Source organism: Vigna radiata, unplaced genomic scaffold, assembly GCF_000741045.1.
Source record: "Vigna radiata var. radiata cultivar VC1973A unplaced genomic scaffold, Vradiata_ver6 scaffold_73, whole genome shotgun sequence".
NCBI lineage: Eukaryota > Viridiplantae > Streptophyta > Magnoliopsida > Fabales > Fabaceae > Vigna > Vigna radiata.
In genome coordinates, this window is record NW_014542365.1 from 999,035 (window position 1) to 1,005,887 (window position 6,853).

At 29.6% G+C, this 6,853-nt stretch overlaps 1 non-coding gene across 1 annotated transcript; it reads right to left on the reverse strand.

Annotated features, from left to right (window-relative positions):
- Positions 1–5,579: 5,579 nt before the first annotated feature.
- TRNAV-AAC lies at positions 5,580–5,653 on the reverse strand. The gene has a single exon. It is a non-coding gene; the product is annotated as a tRNA-Val (tRNA).
- Between the last annotated feature and the right edge of the window lie 1,200 nt (positions 5,654–6,853).

Here is a 6,853-nt window from a genome sequence, read left to right on the forward strand (position 1 = left end):
TATTAGAATTCTTTTACCATCTCGTAAGTTTATCTGATTTGAATAGAATTTTCTCTCATGACGAATACATGTGATTCAGAAAAATAATGCAAGTGAACAGATAAGCATGCAAGATCTATGGATTTCAAAAATGGATTCTCTTTGATTGGAAGAAACCCTGACCCATTAATAAATTTATATCCTTGAGTTCTTTCTCTGGAAAGAATTAATATTTTGAACTCAAATCCCAACAAATCCAACACTGGGACATAATACAAGTGAGGAACAAAATGGGAATAACTGAGAATTTGGTCCCTTTGTCTGCCATTCATCAAATGTTAATGTCAATTGTACAAGTCGGGTGGCTGGGGAACAGATAAGGATAATTTATCATTTATCATTCAATTATTTAATTTTTTTATGGCACCAAATAATTTTTATTTTCAATGCATCATATTGCAATTATATATTTGACAGTCATTGATGACAAAGTATTAGCTTTCTTATGTCCTACTGCGTCGCCTGGCGTTCCTCTTTTTCGCTTAGTCACTGTTTTACCTTTTGTTCTTTCTATGTACTTTTTATATAGACCATCTCTTGTGTCATCTTGGTTAATCCAATAATAAAAACTTTTGATTTTCTTCTCTTTCTCCTTTTCTCTGCCAACGTCTTCCTTGTTCACGACACTACGTGTGAAACGCTTACCACCTTTCTATGTTGCAGAAAACATGTATACCAATCACGTCTCTTCCTTAGGTAATAGCCGCACGCATGTTATGGTATCAGAGATCTTCATTGCGTAACTCTACGTCTTTCTTCCCTTTCTTGTACTTTCTTTACAGTTTTCTTTCCATGACAGAAACTTCAATCAACCAAACCTCGAAGATTGCATTACTATTCAACCTCGAAGATCAACTCGTACTAGAAAGACACCTCATTATCTTCGAGAATTTCATACAAATAGAATTGTTAAGTACCATATTAATCAATATATTAATTATAATGGTTGCCAACAAGACCTAGATCATTACCGAATTGCCTCTAGGACAAACAGGCATCGGTTGCCGTTGGATCTACAAAACAAAGTTCAATTTAGATGGATCAATCGAAAGATTCAAAGCACGCCTGGTAACAAAAGGCTACAATCAACTTGAAGGGTTTATACTTTCTTGAAACATTTGCACTGTTGGATAAACTAAAGTTAATGGGATATTTTTGTTTGCTGGTGTACGTTTCATTTAATGCAATGAATCATGGTCATTTGAGTCTTTTGCTTTTATTTGGAAAACAACACTTGTAGTTTCTATTTCTTGAGTCAGTTATCTTTCATATAGATTATTATATTGTTTCAATTTTTATTTTGGGTTTTGTTATCGTTTCAAATGTAAACGGCTCAAGGCCTGAGATTTAAAGCCATCATTGATCAATGAAAATAATGACAGCAGTTTTACAATGACATTTATTTAGTGTAGTGCCATTTTTTTACAAATTGGTATGAGAACCAAGTGAGATAAAAAAGAAACTGAAAGTAAAATATTGTGAAGGAAATAGTATGTGTTTAATTGTTTTGAAAAAAAAAAAAGAGCTGACAAAAATAGTAAATGGAATGACCCTGCTCCTATTTTTAAAGAAGACTAATTATGATAATTGGTGTTTATAGATGAAGGTTCTTTTTTAATCCTAAGATTTATGGGATATAATGGAGAATAGGTATAAAGAACCTGCAGAGAATGAAAACCAGATGATGACACAAATTATTGCATTGAAGAAGACATCGACTCTGTACTTTTTGTCCAATGCAATGGACGAATCAGGTTTTGAAAAGATAGCAAGTACGATATCTTCAAAAGAAACATGGACAGATCGACTTTGTACTTTATGTCCAATGCAATGGAAGAATCAGGTTTTGAAAAGATAGCAAGTATAACATCTTCAAAAGAAACATGGGATTTTGGAAGTGACATACAAAAGGGGACAACTGGGTTAGACAAGTTCGACTACAAACTCTTAAAAAAGATTTGAAAACTTGAAGATGGAGGAAAAAGAACAAGTAACAGAGTACATAACTTGGGTAGAGAAGGTAGCCAACCAACTTTATAGAAATGGAGAACCAATGCCAGCTAGCTGGGTTGTGGAGAAAATCTTGTGATCATTGACAAATGATTTCGAGAGCATCGTAATTGCCATAGAGGAGTTGAAAGACTTGTTAGTTCTCTCACTGGAAGAGCTTGCTTGGTCACTTGAGGCCCACAAACAAAGGTGAGAGAAGAAGAAGGAACTTGTTGACCAAGCACTATAATTACGGTTTGACTAGAATGAAACTTGGAATACTTAGAGTCGAAGTTCTAGAGGTAGAGGACGAGGTTGTCAAGAACAAGGTGGATGTGGTTAAGGTGATAATGAAGTTGACACAAATGAGACTAGGTAACAACAGAAAATTGGCGTGGCCATGGTCATGCAAGGGGCAATGGAGGACGGTCTAAGATATGTGTGGAGTGCTTCAAATGTAGAAAACGTGGCCACTATGCAAACAAATGCAAATCAGGAAGTTGTTATAATTGCGAGTAGATCGACCATATAACAAGGTTTTGTTGAGTTAAGAAGAATAGTGAGAGAAACCTTCTTATAGAAAAAGGCGGAGAAAAGATGGGAATTTTGTTGTTTCCAAAAAACTCAAACACATTCAAGACTGGGTTGTCCGAGGTAATGCAAGAGTTCTCAAAGAGATTGACACTGTTGATGAAGTTCTCGTAAACGGAGGAGGAGAACTTGAAAACGAAGGTGGTGAACTCGGATGTAGTGTCGTGCTTGTAATTAGATACTGAGAAGATTGCTATTAAATCAGTTTGGTATTTATACATTGGGACAAGCAATCATATGTGTGGAGATGAATTTTTCTTTAATGAACTCACCAAGATGGAGGTCGATTTTGTGTCTTTCGAAGATGATTTCATGGTGCTCTTAAAAGGGTGTGGAACAATCCAACATATGCATAAGGATGGATGAATAGAAAAAATTAGAGACATTTACTATGTTCTTGAGATGAAGAGCAACATTTTGAGTATAAGTCAATTGTTGAATAAAGGTAACTCAATTTTAATAAAGGACTATGTACTATATTTGAAGATAAGAATGATACTCTTACAACTCTCGGGATAAAATGAAGAGAAAGCGAATGTACCATTATCATTGCCGGTTGCCTAACTCTCCTGCCACAACCAACATGTAGAAAGAGCATTATGCAATTCCAAGTACAAATATTTTTGTGTCAATTCCAACAAGTGTTCATTTCATATAATGCAATGGAAAGACTCCAGTAACAATGACACTAATTAATACCACCATCAGTGACACTTTTCAAGAGTGTACAAAAAGTATTATATTTTTTTAAAGAGGCACTTTTTTCTTCCTTAATCCTTGTAACAATTGAAATTGTTGGGACACTGAATAAAAAAAATAAAGAGTATGAAAACAATGTTTTTGAAATCATTATTATAGTTTATTATGAAAACTAAAAAAAAATGTAAATTTTTTTTACTTTATGTCTGTGTATTCTTTTTTCTTATGATATAGATTATGTATTTATATACATATTGCAATCTGAATATAATATTATCCTTAATTACAATGAATAAAATAAGGAAAAAATTAATCATAATAGCATTATGAAAATGAAATGAAACATATTACATATATTCTAATTATTGTTATAATTATTGGTTTTAATTATTAAAATTAAATCAATATTTTTTCTATCTAAAAGAATTAAAAGATGAGAAAAAGAGGTGGTAGAAAAGCAAAGATGGGGGATGAGAATATAAAAGCACTGGGCTCTTAGGAGTGCAAGGAAGGATGGTGTAAAAATGAAATGGAATGGTGTGGATAAATAACATATATTGGGATAGAAAGATAAAAACAAGGTATAAAAGGGAGATTGAAAATGTCAAAAATAGATTGAGCTGAGCCTAATAAAAACAAATAATAAAATGAAAATGAAAATTTTATTCTTTTTAAAAGAAAATGAAAATTTTTATTTTTAAAAGAAAATGAAAATTTTCAAAGAAACTTTTGTTTTATTCTTTTTATTAAAACCTCTTATTGTTATTTTCTTGAAAATGATTTCTATTCACTCAAACAAGTTTAAGTATTGACAATCCTGTTTCATGAACAAGTAACATATAACATTTGAGATCAATTATGTGTGAAATGACCAATGATCTTCATGAAAAAAAAAATTCAAGCATGTGATTTATTTATCATGTCAAAGTCATAGATCACGATATGTGAGAATTTAATATCTATCAATCTCCATCTCACTTTTTGTTTGACTCATAAAGAGGAATTTTTTTTTTCCATTAAGGGTGTTAATTTTCTGGCTTGAAATTCTCTTTTTTGTTTCCCATAAGGTTTTGACATCAAGTTCACTAAAATAACATAGTTATTATTAATTATCATATCTGTGTGTCTGTTTTTTGGTTTAATATTTTTGCCATGCTTTTGAAAAGTGTTTATTGTGGAATAGTTCTAAACAAATTATCGAAGAAATGTTTATCACCCAAAAGACAAACGACATAAAGAGAAACACCAAATAAGACTAGTAGAAAGTGAAGAAAAAACACAAACAAATTACACATAAATATAATATATTTCACTTGAAGTATTATTGAGCTTTAGTTTATATCTACAATAAAATTCAATATGAAACTAGAAGTCTTTGACTCAATAAATTTTTGCTCAACTCTGAGTTTCTTTTTTGTTGATATGGACTTCCATTTATTTAATATCTTTGTAATTCTTAAAATAAAATTATAATTTGTTTTTGTTTCAAATTTGTTTTCAAGTTATAAAACAAATAGGTATAGTCTTATTAATTCATTAACGTTACTTTTTTTTATATGATATTTTAGATTGATATTTAAGTTAAAACATGTTAAGTAACGTAAATAATTCAAACATCAACTAAGTTGACACATGTGTTAAGCAATACTTTTTATTTAAGATATTTTGATTAAAAATATTATATTTATTTGTTTTTAAAATTTAAAAATCAAATTACAGAAAACTTGAAAATGTAGAAAAATTTCAATTTTCTTTTAAAATTTAAAGAGTAAATACATATATAAAACTTTAATAATATTATTTTATTTGAAAATACGCTTAGATGAGTGGAAAAAAAGATGAAAAATCTTCTATGAAGATAAAAGTTTAAGTCGAAGTTAAAAATTAGAATGACATGGAAGTAAGACTATTCATACTAAACTATAACATGTGTGTACATGACATTTTAGAATAATTATATGATTAAAAAACTGAACAAGATTTCTTTGGGAAGATAAGTGTTTGAAACCTACCATTGCTTTCTTAAAAAGAGAGTTTCTAAAATTGTTGGAAGTATCCAACTTGATTCTGGTTCATGATTAGAAAGTGTTCATGAAGTCATTACATCAAGAAGTGGAAATCTTTTTTTTGAAGTAGACATAAAGTCTCTGTTAATGATACATTAAAAAGTTTTTTTTTATAAAAACACAGTATTAAAATAAACTATTAGTTAAAAAATTGGACATAACATTGTTTGAAAAATCTCAAAAAATTTAAGTATTTGGCGTCGCCCGGACTTGAACCGGAGACCTTCAGTGTGTTAGACTGACGTGATAACCAACTACACCACGACACCACCTGTTGAAACCCTGCATCACAATTATTCTATTCATAAATAATTTTTCCTTTTTAAATGTGACATCTTATTATGATTTATGGTAAAAATAGTAAAATCAAAATTTTCAAAATATTTTATTAAATAAAAAATATTGTTTTTCCAAAATAATCATATGTGTAAGAATTAAGAAAAAATTGATAAAAATATTTAAAACTGAAAATCTTCAATAAGTTAATGGTAAGAAAGTAAAGTATCAACTCCCCGTGGAAAATATTTTGGTGAAATCATTAGGAAACTTTTTTTTTCTCAGAAAATTTGAGTAAAAGTAAATTTTTTTTTCTAATAAAAGTAAATAGTTTTCCTTAATTGATAAGTCTCTTTCTTCAAATCATAAGTAATGTATTAAAAATATAACCATAAATAAAATTTTTAAATAGAAAGTGATATTATTTTTTTTTCTTATAATTTATTTTAATATATACTTCTTTTTTGTATACTTATTTACCTATTGTAAAAAATAAATTTTTAATTTCATCGTAAATATTTTTAGTTTACAAGTTTAATAGATTGTCTAGAGACCTTGAAATAGAATGATGAAGAGGTGCACTTGAAGACATGCATGTGATTCATAGTAGTTTCAGAGTATCCAATTTTGTCTCACTTTAAAGAATCATATTACAATGTGTCTTTTGATTCTATGCTTCCTCAATAGAATGCACATATTGCAATTCTTGATTATGAAATTATGTGTTAATTTGTTTCCCTTGGTTTTAGGCCTTGAGCTACGTATACGCTTCAACCTAGAGAGTTAGATACAAAATTTTAGCATGTCATTTTTCACTTGATCATGAATGATCATATGTTGTTACAGATTCTTCACTCTCCAATTGTCAACAAATTCCCACAAACATAAAAGAGGATGTCATGAATGTAACATTTCAATATGACAATATAATTTAGAATGATTAACATCATAATATGATAGAACAGTTTACGAATGTAAGTAGAATTATAAGCTTTAGAGTCATCTCAAAATAGATTATAAATTTAAAACTTTACAAATTTTAGAGTATTTCAAAATAAAGATGACAACTAAAGAGAAGCCTAAGAACTAGGGACTGCATCATCTCCCTCCAAAGCTTGCTCCAGAGGTACCTCATCTACCTCTGCTCACATCCAATTGGATGATCATTGCAAAAGGAAGAATACAAACATACA